Consider the following 13,735-nt stretch of genomic DNA (forward strand, 5'->3'; position numbering starts at 1 on the left):
TGATGCCCAGATAAATCCCAGAGTGATTTGAATAGTGAATAGGGAAGTATTTGCAGAGTCCCTTTGGGGGAATGGTAAAAAAGGGGGAAAATTCAACTTCCCCAAGTGGAGAATTCTTGATATTCTCACAGGCAGTGGGGACAGCCAAAGCAATAGGCCGAGCCCCCAATCTTGGGGTTTGTCCATATGAAACTTAATCCTGCAAAGGATAGGCTAAGCCTACTTAAGATTAGGCCTAAGAGTCACCCCCAAGAGAACCTCTTCAGTTGCTCAGATATGGCCTCTCTCTCTGGCCAACACAGCAAGTAAACTCACTGCGCTCCCCCTCTCCATGTGGGACATGACTCCCAGGGGTGTGGACCTTCCTGGCAACGTGGGACACAAATCCTAGAATGAGCTGGAACTCAGCATCAAGGGATTGAGAAAATCTTCTTGACCAAAAGGGGGAAGGGTGAAATTAGACAAAATAAAGTGTCAGTGGTGTGAGAGATTCCAAACAGTCAAGAGGTTATCCTGGAGGTTATTCTTATGCATTAAATAGATATCACCTGTTTAGTTAAGGTGTCATGGAGAGGCAGGAAGGAACTGCCTGAAAATGTGGAGCTGTTCTCCAGTGGCCATGTTTCTTGAAGATAATTGTATGATGAAATGGCTGTCACAGTGTGACTGTGTGGCTGTGAGAGTCTTGTGTCTGATGCTCCTTTTGTCTACCTTATCGATGGACAAGTAAAACATATGGATTAAGAATAAATAAATAATAGGGGGAACAAATGTTAAAATAAATTTAGTAGATTGAAATGCTGGTGATCAGTGAAGGGGAGAGGTAAGGGGTATGGTATGTATGAATTTTTTTCTGTTTTCTTTTTATTGCTTTTTCTGAATTGATGTAGATGTTCTAAGAAATGATCATGATGATGAATATACAACTATATGATGATAGTGCGAGCTATTGATTATATGACAAGAACAGGATGATCAAATGATAAGAATGTGTTTGTGTGTGGTTATGTATCACAAATAAAAAATAAATAAAATTAAAATTTTTTTTAAAAAGATGAATACATAAGTGAATTTTTTTTCTTAGGAAATATATGTGGTAGTGTTCAGTGTTCAAGGAGCACAGTGTCCACAGCCTACATACAAGTGTTCATAAAATGGAAGATAGGTAGATAGATATGGCAAATGTGGCAAAATATTAAAATTGTTGGATCTGGATTTCTGGGTGGGAGATATGTTGAAGTTCTCTGCATATGGAGTTTGTATTATTTCTGTAACTGTCCTGTAAGTTTGAAAGCATTCCAGAATAATAAGTTTAAAATAAAAATGCAAAAAAAAGATTACAAAGAATATGCAGCAATATGAATGGTATCTGTAATATATTAATTACATTTTTAAGCATTGAGTAGAACTACGTGAAAACTGCACATAAAGTCTAAGGCAACCTGTGTTAAAATGGTAATGTGCTAAGATAGTTTAAGATTTTAAGATGCAAAATAAAGGCATTTACCTCAAAATTATAAAGTATATTTTTTGGTAAGCCATTTAAATACAAAATCCTATTTGGGGGCAATAGGAGGCCATAGTAGGTTTAGCTTTGTGTTCTCAAATTATTTTAAAATGGTAGAGCTAATGCAATAAGTTTAAACTTGTGATACTGGAATTGCTTTTTTTATTTTTATACTGTATGGTGGGGTCACATTTCATTCTTTTCCATGTGAGTATCTGTAATGGCAGCAACATTTGTTGGATTTTTGTTTATTTTCTTTTTGTTTGTTTGCTTGTTTGTTTTTTGGGAAGTGCATGGGCCAAGAATCGAACCTGGGTCTCCCACATGGCAGGCAAGAATTCAACCATTGAACTACAAATACAAGACTTTAGACTATTAAAGGAAATCAACTTCTAAAGTAAACCAATCAAGATATTTACACGATGCAAAGACAACAGATCACTAAGTATATGATGCAGACAGATATAGCCCAGCCTAACGATGCAATTAAAACACCAGAGGAGACACAGACATTGGAACAACAAAGATGTTCATATAACTCTACTAAATAAAATGAATGGGATGGCTAAAGACATAAAGAAGATCAAGAAGACACTGGAAGAGCATAAAGAGAATTTGAAAGAATAAATAGAAAAATAGCAGACATCACAGAAATTAAAGATATTATAGACCAAATAAAAAACATACTAGAGACACACAACAGCAGATTTGAAGAGGCAGAAGAAAGAATAAGGGAACTAGAGAACAGACAACTGATTTCAAACATTCAAAACAGCAAATGGCAAAAAAGATGGAAAAGATGTAATTGGATCTCAGAGAAATGATGGACAAAACAAAGCACACAAATATAAGACTCATTGGTGTCCCAGAAGGAGAATAGAAGAGTAAAGGGCTAGGAAGATTAGTTGAGTATAATGGGGGAAAACTTCCCAACCCTTATAAAGGACATAAATATACAAATCAAAGAAGACCAATGAATTCCAAATAGAATAAATCAAATAGGCCTTCCCCAAGACACATACTAATCAGTCTGCCAAATGTTGAAGGGAAGCAGAAAAATCATTAAAGCAACAAGAGGAAAACAATCTACTAAATACAAGGTAACCACATAAGACTGAGTTCACACTATTCAAATGCTGCTATGGAGGCAAGAAGGCAGTGGTATGATATGTTTAAGATCCTGAATGAGAAAGACTTCCAGCCAAGAATTCTGTACCCAGCCAAACTGTCCTTCAAAACTGAGGGAGAGATTAAAATTTCCACAGACAAACAAATCCTGAAAGAATTTTTCAACAAGAGACGACTCTATAAGAAATACTAAAGGGAGTTCTGCCAGTTGAAAAAAAAATTTAAAAGACAGGAGAGGGAGGTCTAGAGGAGGGCACAGAATTAAAGAATACATAGATCAGACAGATAAAATCCAAATGATAAGATGGTGAATTCAAGAAACACCTTTTCAGTAATAACTTTGAATGTTAATGGACTAAACTTACTGATTAAAAGATATAGATTAGCAGAATGGATGAAGCAATATAACCCAGTTATCTGCTGCTTACAAGAGACTTATCTTAGACACAAGAATACAAATAGATTGAAAGTGAAAGGATGGAAAAAGATGTCCCATGCAAGTTGTAACCAAAAGAAAGTAGGCGTAGCTATAGTAATATCAGACAAAATAGGCTTTCAATGTAAAGACATCATAAGAGACAAAGAAGGACACTATATATTTTTAAGAAGGGACTATTCATCAAGAAGAAATAACAATCATAGATGTTTATGCTCCCAATCAAAGAGCTCCAAAGTACATGAGACAGACATTGGCAAAACTGAAGGGAGCAATAGATGTTTAAACAATAATAGAAGGAGACTTTAATACACCACAACTCCTCTATAGATACAACAACCAGACAGAGGATCAATAAGGAAATAGAGAAGCTAAAGAACTTCATAAATGAATTAGAACTAACAAACATATATCGGTCACTACACCCAAAAACACCAGGATATACATTCTTCTCTAGTGCTCATGGAACATTCTCCGGGATAGATCATATGCTGGGGCATACAACGAGTCTTTATAAATGATAAAACATTGAAATTACTGAAAGCACTTTCTCTCATCACAATGGAATGAAGCTGGATATCAATAACCAGCAAAGAATAAGAACTTTCACAAATATATGGAAATTAACACAACAAGTGGGTCAAAGAAGAAATTGCTAGAAAAATCAGTGGCTATCTGGAGATGAATGAAAATGAGAATACAACATTTCAGAACTTATGGGATGTGGCGAGAGCTGTGCTGAGAGGGAAATTTATTGCCCTTATACCGATATTAAAAAAGAAAAAAGAGCAGAAATCAAGGACTTAACTGCTCACCTGGAGGAACTTGAGAAAGAACAGCAAATTAACACCAAAGCAAATAGAAGAAGAGACATATCAAAGACTAAGGCAGAGTTAAATGAATGGGAGAACAGAAGAACAATAGAAGGAATCAATAAAACCAAAAGTTGATTCACTGAGAAAATTAGTAAAATCAATGGAGCACTAGCAAGGTTGACAAAGAGAAAAAGAGAGGGGACAAATAAACAAAATCAGAAATAAGGGGGGGTCATTATAACAGATGCTGAAGAAATAAAAAAAAATAAGAGGATACTATGAACAACTATATGCCAACAAACTGGACAACTTAGATGAAATGGACAAATTCCTGATAACACAAGAACAAGTTACACTGACTCAAGAAGAAATAGAAGATTTCAACAAACCACCAGTAAAGAGATTCAATCAGTCATCAAAAATCTTCCTACAAAGAAAACCCCAGGGTTAGGTGGCTTCACAGGGGTATTTTATCAAACATTCCAAAAAGAACAAATGCCAGTCGTGCTCAAACTTTTCCAAAAAATTGAGGAAAAAGAAACACTACCTAACTCATTTTGTGACACTTACATCACTTTAATACCAAACCTGGTAAAGATGCTATAAGAAAGAAAAACTACAGGCCAATCTCCCTAATGAACATAGTTGCAAAAATTCTCAACAAAATATTAGCATATTGAATCCAACAGCACATTACAAGAATTATACACCAAGACCAAGTGGGGTTTATACCAGGAATGCAAGGATGGCTCAGCACAAGAAAATCAGTTAATGTAATACAGCACATTAATAAATCAAAAGGGAAAAATCATATGATCATCTCAATTGATGTTGAAAAAAGCATTTGATGAAATTTTTAAAAATACATGTTTTTGTGCTTCAGTTATTAATAACCTTATTATTTGTTATTTGAGACTAATGTTATTATATTAGCTGAAATCTGGCACAATAAACCCAGGGTATTTGACAGTGAAGGGAATATAAAAATTAATAGCAAGATGTATTCTCTACTTTGATGGTGTTGATTCAGAGGCTTTAACCTGATAAATTCCACATTTTGAATGGGAAAAATTGTCAGTGAATTCAGGAAAAGTTTGTTTCCTAAGAGAAATGCACAGCCTAGCTGTCCATGAGGGGACTTGGAGGATATACAATTTACTAAAACATTAGGGAATCCATTGGTGAGAGAGGCACTGGCATCATAAAGTGGTGGGCTTTAGGTAGAAGCTAAATAACACCTTGTGAAGATAGTTAATTCTAGTACAGTGATAATGTTTAATCTGTACAATCAAAGTAAATCAAGGGTAGGTGACAGAAGGATAAAGGTAGATAATCTTTTGCAGTATCTAGACCTGAGTCAGTTTTCATATTTGCAACTCATGGACTGAAGAAGCCAAATAAAGAAGGAAGAATCCTGCAACAATTTGGCAAGTATATGCAATATTAATTCCCCCAGTCTTTTCCCCAGTGAGATCTATAGTCATTTATTTTAGATAACTATACATTGGGAGAAAAAGGAATATCTTAGTATTCTATTGCACACAGCTCTGAGTTGGCATTAATATCTGGGGACCCAAAGAGGTGTGAATAATATCACTTCTATGTAAGATCAGGAATTTTTGGCTAGGTAATAAATGGAATCCTAGCCCATATTTGGCTCACAGTGAAGCCATAGACTCATACAATGGTCATATTTCTGGTCCCTACACATATAATTGGAGTAGACTCTGGGTTTTTTGGCCTTCAGATAAGAATTGTTATAGTGGAGAAGACCAAGTAAAAGCCTCTGAAATTGTCCTACCCAGCCAAAATAGTACATTAAACGTGATATTACATCCCAGAGAGGGAAATGGCAGAAATCAGCACAATTTTTAAAGACCTGAGGGAAGTATGTGTGTGGGGTCCCTCATATCCCCATTTAATTAACCAATATGACACTTGCAAGTATCACATGTTCCTCTAGAACGACTGTTGGTCTGCTGTAAACTCAATCAATTAGTAGCCCCAGTGCACACCAGATGTGGCATATTGGCCAGGGCATATTATCATAGTTCTGGGAACATGGTTTCTGGCCATTATCCTGGTGAATACATTTGCTTCCACTCCCTATCAGTATGAAGATTAGAAACTGTTCACATTCACTTGAAATAAACAAAAATACACATTTGCAGTTTTGATCCAATGTTATATTAATGCTCTTGCCTCCTGTCAATTTGCAAACTGAAGAGATTTAAACATTTTAGGCATCCTGCAAAACATCACATTGTTTCACTATATTGATGACATCATATTAATTGGACAGAATAAGCAAAAAGTGGCTAGCATGTTGGAGTCCGTGGTAAGACTCAAGTGCTGCAATGGGTAAGAGATAAACCTGCTAAGATTCAGGGGCCAAATGAAGTAAAATATGTAAGGGTCCAGTTGTCTGGAATATCCCCTCCAAAATAAAGGACAGATTATTGCATACTGCACCTCCCACCACCACGAAGGAAGCACAATACATCCTCACCAATATTGGTATGGTCAGTCTTTTACATTTTAGTCATCCTAATAGATGTGTAGTGATATCTTGTGATTTTCCCCCCCATTTTACAGATAAGGGAGCTGAAACTCAGAGAAGAGAAGAGACTTGCCTAAAGTCACATAACCAGTAAGGAGCAGAGCATGGATTCAAATGCAGATCTATTGGCCTCTATAGGAGGAGATTGCTCTCAATAATATTGGTGGCCTCATCCAATCAATTGAATGGCTTTAAAAGCAAAAATGAAGTTTCCCTGAGAAAGAAGAAATTCTGTCTTAAGAATATGGCATCATCTTCTGCCCATTAGCTTTTTTCTGGAGTCTTTCTCTGATATTCCAAACTCCAGCTAGCTCTCTGGGAACTCCAACTCTAGGCTGGATCCCAGGCAGAGGCTCAGAGCTGAAGCCACCTCTCTTAGGCATCTAAGTACCCTCCAGGAGTAGCATGTCTGAAACAGACCACAGCAGGCCCAGGGGTTCCAGGAGGAGGGTGGATGCATTCCTGTGCTGCCCAGCCCAGAGCCTCCTTTCTCTCTGTCCCAGACTTGTAGAGCTGGGCCTATTTTCAGGATTGGACTAGTATTTTCCCATAATATCTTGTGATTTTAATCTACATTTTCTCAATGGCTAATGATGTTGAGCATCTTTTCATGTGCTTATTTACTGTTTCAGTAAGAGTTCTCCAGAGAAACAAAACCAGTAGGATATCTAACATCTCCCTTTCTCTAATTGTCTATCTAGAGATTTATTTCAAAGAATTGCTGATGTAATTGTTAGGCTATCAAATGTGAAATCTTTAGGGCAGGCAATCAGGCTAGAAGCTAGTGGGAAGAAGATGGTGCCATATTCTTAAAGCAGAATTTCTTCTTTCTCAGGGAAACTTCAGTTTTGCTTTTAAAGCCATTCAATTGATTGGATGAAGACACAGATATTATTGAGAGCAATCTCCTATACTTAAAGTTAATTGATTCTAGATATTAACCACAACTACAAAACACCTTCATAACAACACCTAGATTAGTATTTTTAAAATTTATTTTATTTGTTAAATATACCAACATAGTGGCCAAGATGGTGGCTTAGCAATGTGTGCGTTTTAGTTCATCCTCCTGAACAACTACTAAATAACCAGAAACAGTACAGAACAGCTCCTGGAGCCACGTCAGTGACCATACACACAGTGTACTCCCGTCTGGACCAGCTGGACCGGCTGTGAGCCTCCCCAGAACCGTGAGTTCCCCAAGCCACTACAGCCAGTGCCCCTCCCCCATAGGCTGCTTCCCAGAGGGAAAAGAAAGAGACTTTAACAGCAGCAAGGGCTGAGTCCAACCAAACACCAATTGTGACATTAATTAACAAATTCTGACTACTAAAAATAGGTCCCCAGCTCAGGTGAACCTGGTGAAAGTGGAGGTCACTCATTGGGCTAACAGAAAAAGAAAAAAAGGAAAGAAAGAGAGGTTTTTGTGGCTGCATTTCTACAAAGGCTTGACTGCCTCTGGATTCAGCAGCATGACTTTTCAGGCTGCAACTGTCCCAGGCATAGGCAGAAACAAGATCCTTTCAGGCAGGGCTTGTCTCAAGTCTATGCCTTCCCCAGGGGAGGGGTGAAGTCCAACTCAGGTGGAATCCCTCCCTCAAGGAATTCAGACCCCAGGGCTTGGTAATTTGAAGCCATTAAAACCAGCCTCTAACCTCTCCTCTGTCTCCACCTTGCCCCCAGCAGGGAGAATCTTCCAAAGTTAAAGGTGCCACATCATCTTATGCTGGTGGGACCTGCAGGAAGACAAGAGCCACATACTGGGCAGGATAAGAAAAACAGAGTCCAGAGACTTCACAGGAAAGTCTTTAAACCTGCTGGGTCTCACCCTCAGGGAAAACTGGTGCAGGTGACTCCTTTCCCCTGATAGGAGGCCAGTTTAGTCTGGCAAAACCCGGCTGGAGTCTATAATACCTAGTAGACCCTCCTAAGGGTGGGGGGAAGAGGCACCATACAAGCAGGGCAAGAAACAAGAAAACAAGAACTGCAAATTTCTCCTCTGTTAAACAAAACCTAAGCTAGAGATCCAGAAAAAGCTGAACTGAATGTTAAAGAACAGATAGACAACAAATTCATCCAGTGAGAAAACCCTAGGTAAGAGAAGTGAAAGCAATCTCCAGAATAAACTAATTAAGGTAATTAAATGTCTAGATGCCAGCAAAAAATAACAAATCACACCAGGAAAATTGAAGATATGGCCCAGTCAAAGGAACAAACCAACAGTTCAAATGAGATACAAGAGCTGAAACAATTAATTCAGAATATACGAACAGATATGGAAAATCTCATCAAAAACCAAATCAATGAATTGAGGGAGGATATAAAGAAGGCAAGGAATGAACAAAAAGAAGAAATGGAACGTCTGAAAAAACAAATCACAGACCTCATGAAAATGAAAGGTACAGTAGAAGAGATGAAAAAAACAATGGAAATCTACAATGGTAGATTTTGAGAGACAGAGGATAGGAATAGTGAACTGGAGGACGAAACATCTGAAATCCGACAAGAAACAGAAACTATAGGGAAAAAATGGAAAAATATGAGCAGGGACTCAGGGAATTGATGAGAATATGAAGTGCATGAATATACATGTTGTGGGTGTCCCAGAAGAAGAAGAGAAGGGAAAAGGAGGAGAAAAACTAATGGAAGAAATTTTCACTGAAAATTTCCCAACTCTTATGAAAGACCTAAAATTACATATCCAAGTAGTGCAGCATACCCCGAAGAGAATAGATACAAATAGACATACTCCAAGACATTTACTAATCAGAATGTCAGAGGTCAAAGAGAAAGAGAGGATCTTGAAAGCAGCAAGAGAAAAGCAATCCACCACATACAAGGGAAACCCAATAAGACTATGTGTAGATTTCTCAGCAGAAACCATGGAGGCTAGAAGACAGTGGGATGATATATTTAAATTACTAAAAGAGAAAAACTGCCAACCAAGACTTCTATAACCAGCAAAATTGTCCTTCAAAAATGAGGGAGAAATTAAAACATTCTCAGACAAAAAGTCACTGAGAGAATTTGTGACCAAGAGACCAGCTCTGCAAGAAATACTAAAGGGAGCACTAGAGTCAGAACCGAAAAGACAGAAGAGAGAGGTATGGAGAAGAGTGTAGAAAGAAGGAAAGTCAGATATGATATATATAATACAAAAGGCAAAATGGCAGAGGAAAATATTATCCAAACAGTAATAACACTAAATGTTAATGGACTGAATTCCCCAATCAAAAGACATAGATTGGCAGAATGGATTAAAAAACAGGATACTTCTATATGCTGTCTACAGGAAACACATCTTAGACCCAAAGATAAACATAGGTTGAAAGTGAAAGGTTGGGAAAAGATATTTCATGCAAATAACAACCAGAAAATAGCAGGAGTGGCTATACTAATATCCAACAAGTTAGACTTCAAATGTAAAACAGTTAAAAGAGACAAAGAAGGACACTATATACTAATAAAAGGAACAATTCAACAAGAAGACATAACAATCATAAATATTTATGCACCGAACCAGAATGCCCCAAAATACGTGAGGAATACACTGCAAACACTGAAAAGGGAAATAGCCACAAATACCATAATAGCTGGAGACTTCAATTCCCCACTCTCATCAATGGACAGAACATCTAGACAGAGGATCAATAAAGAAATAGAGAATCTGAATATTACTATAAAGGAGCTAGACTTAACAGACAGTTATAGGACATTACATCTCACAACAGCAGGATACACCTTTTTCTCAAGTGCTCATGGATCATTCTCAAAGATAGACCATATGCTGGGTCACAAAGCAAGTCTTAACAAATTTAAAAAGATTGAAATCATACACAACACTTTCTCGGATCATAAAGGAATGAAGTTGGAAATCAATAATAGGCGGAATGCCAGAAAATTCACAAATACCTGGAGGCTCAACAACACACTCTTAAACAACGAGTGGGTCAAAGAAGAAATTGCAAGAGAAATTAGTAAATACCTCGAGGCAAATGAAAATGAAAACACAACATATCAAAACTTATGGGATGCAGCAAAGGCAGTGCTGAGAGGGAAATTTATTGCCCTAAATGCCTTTATCAGAAAAGAAGAAAAGGCAAAAATGCAGGAATTAACTGTCCACTTGGAAGAACTGGAGAAAGAACAGCAAACTAATCCCAAAGCAAGCAAAAGGAAAGAAATAACAAAGATCAGAGCAGAAATAAATGAAATTGAAAATATGAAAACAGTAGAGAAAATCAATAAGACCAGAAGTTGGTTCTATGAGAAAATCAATAAGATTGATGGGCCCCTATCAAGATTGACAAAAAGAAGAAGAGAGAGGATGCAAATAAATAAGATCAGAAATGGAAGAGGAGACATAACTACTGACCTCACAGAAATAAGGGAGGTAATAGCAGGATACTATGAACAACTTTACGCTAATAAATACAACAATTTAGATGAAATGGACGGGTTCCTGGAAAGACATGAGCAACCAACTTTGACTCAAGAAGACATAGATGACCTCAACAAACCAATCACAAGTAAAGAAATTGAATTAGTCATTCAAAAGCTTCCTAAAAAGAAAAGTCCAGGACCAGATGGCTTCACATGTGAATTCTACCAAACGTTCCAGAAAGAATTAGTACCAATTCTCCTCAAACTCTTCAAAAAAATCGAAGTGGAGGGAAAACTGCCTAATTCATTCTATGAAGCCAACATCACCCTCATAACAAAACCAGGCAAAGATATTACAAAAAAAGAAAACTACAGACCAATCTCTCTAATGAATACAGATGCAAAAATCCTCAATAAAATTCTAGCAAATCGTATTCAACAACACATTAAAAGAATTATACATCATGACCAAGTAGGATTCATCCCAGGTATGCAAGGATGGTTCAACATAAGAAAATCAATTAATGTAATACACCATATCAACAAATCAAAGCAGAAAAATCACATGATCATCTCAATTGATGCAGAGAAGGCATTCGACAAGATTCAACATCCTTTCCTGTTGAAAACACTTCAAAAGATAGGAATACAAGGGAACTTCCTTAAAATGATAGAGGGAATATATGAAAAACCCACAGCTAATATCATCCTCAATGGGGAAAAATTGAAAACTTTCCCCCTAAGATCAGGAACAAGACAAGGATGTCCACTATCACCACTATTATTCAACATTGTGTTGGAGGTTCTAGCCAGAGCAATTAGACAAGAAAAAGAAATACAAGGCATCAAAATTGGAAAGGAAGAAGTAAAACTATCACTGTTTGCAGACGATATGATACTATTACGTCGAAAACCCGGAAAAATCCACAACAAAACTACTAGAGCTAATAAATGAGTACAGCAAAGTAGCAGGTTACAAGATCAACATTCAAAAATCTGTAGCATTTCTATACACTAGTAATGAACAAGCTGAGGGGGAAATCAAGAAACGAATTCCATTTACAATTGCAACTAAAAGAATAAAATACCTAGGAATAAATTTAACTAAAGAGACAAAAATCCTATATAAAGAAAACTACAAAAAACTGCTAAAAGAAATCACAAAAGACCTAAATAGATGGAAGGGCATACCGTGTTCATGGATTGGAAGACTAAATATAGTTAAGATGTCAATCCTACCTAAATTGATTTACAGATTCAATGCAATACCAATCAAAATCCCTACAACTTATTTTTCAGAAATAGAAAAACCAATAAGCAAATTTATCTGGAAGGGCAGGGTGCCCCGAATTGCTAAAAACATCTTGAGGAAAAAAAACGAAGCTGGAGGTCTCGCGCTGCCTGACTTTAAGGCATATTAGGAAGCCACAGTGGTCAAAACAGCATGGTATTGGCATAAAGATAGATATATCAACCATTGGAATCGAATAGAGTGCTCAGATATAGACCCTCTCATCTATGGACATTTGATCTTTGATAAGGCAGTCAAGCCAACTCACCTGGGACAGAGCAGTCTCTTCAATAAATGGTGCCTAGAGAACTAGATATCCATATGCAAAAGAATGAAAGAAGACCCATCTCTCACACCCTATACAAAAGTTAACTCAAAATGGATCAAAGATCTAAACATTAGGTCTAAGACCATAAAACAGATAGAGGAAAATGTTGGGAGATATCTTATGGATCTTACAACTGGAGGCGGTTTTATGGACCTTAAACCTAAAGCAAGAGCACTGAAGAAGGAAATAAATAAATGGGAACTCCTCAAAATTAAACACTTTTGTGCATCAAAGAACTTCATCAAGAAAGTAGAAAGACAGCCTTCACAATGGGAGACAATATTTGGAAATGATATATCAGATAAAGGTCTAGTATCCAGAATTTATAAAGAGATTGTTCATCTCAACAACAAAAAGACAGCCAACCCAATTACAAAATGGGAAAAAGACTTGAACAGACACCTATCAGAAGAGGAAATACAAATGGCCAAAAGGCACATGAAGAGATGCTCAATGTCCCTGGCCATTAGAGAAATGCAAATCAAAACCACAATGAGATATCATCTCACACCCACCAGAATGGCCATTATCAACAAAACAGAAAATGACGAGTGCTGGAGAGGATGCAGATAAAGAGGCACACTTATCCACTGTTGGTGGGAATGTCAAATGGTGCAACCACTGTGGAAGGCAGTTTGGCGGTTCCTCAAAAAGCTGAATATAGAATTGCCATACGACCCAGCAATACCATTGCTGGGAATATACTCAAAGGACTTAAGGGCAAAGACACAAACGGACATTTGCACACCAATGTTCATAGCAGCGTTATTTACAATTGCAAAGAGATGGAAACAGCCGAAATCTCCATCAACAGAAGAGTGGCTAAACAAACTGTGGTATATACATACGATGGAATACTATGCAGCTTTAAGACAGGATAAACTTATGAAGCATGTAATAACATGGATGGACCTAGAGAACATTATGCCGAGTGAGTCTAGCCAAAAACTAAAGGACAAATACTGTATGGTCCCACTGATGTGAACAGACATTCGAGAATAAATTTGGAATATGTCCTTGATAACAGAGTCCAGCAGGAGGTAGAAACAGGGTAAGATAATGGCCAATTGGAGTTGAAGGGATACAGACGGTGTAACAGGACTAGATACAAAAACTCAAAAATGGACAGCACAATAATACCTAATCGTAAAGTAATCATGTTAAAACACTGAATGAAGCTGCATCTGAGCTATAGGTTTTTGTTTTGTTTTGTTTTGTTTTGTTTTGATTTTACTATTATTACTTTTATTTTTTTCTCTATATTAACATTCTATATCTTTTTCGGTT

This window comes from Tamandua tetradactyla, chromosome 15 (assembly GCF_023851605.1).
Source record: "Tamandua tetradactyla isolate mTamTet1 chromosome 15, mTamTet1.pri, whole genome shotgun sequence".
NCBI classification, from domain to species: domain Eukaryota; kingdom Metazoa; phylum Chordata; class Mammalia; order Pilosa; family Myrmecophagidae; genus Tamandua; species Tamandua tetradactyla.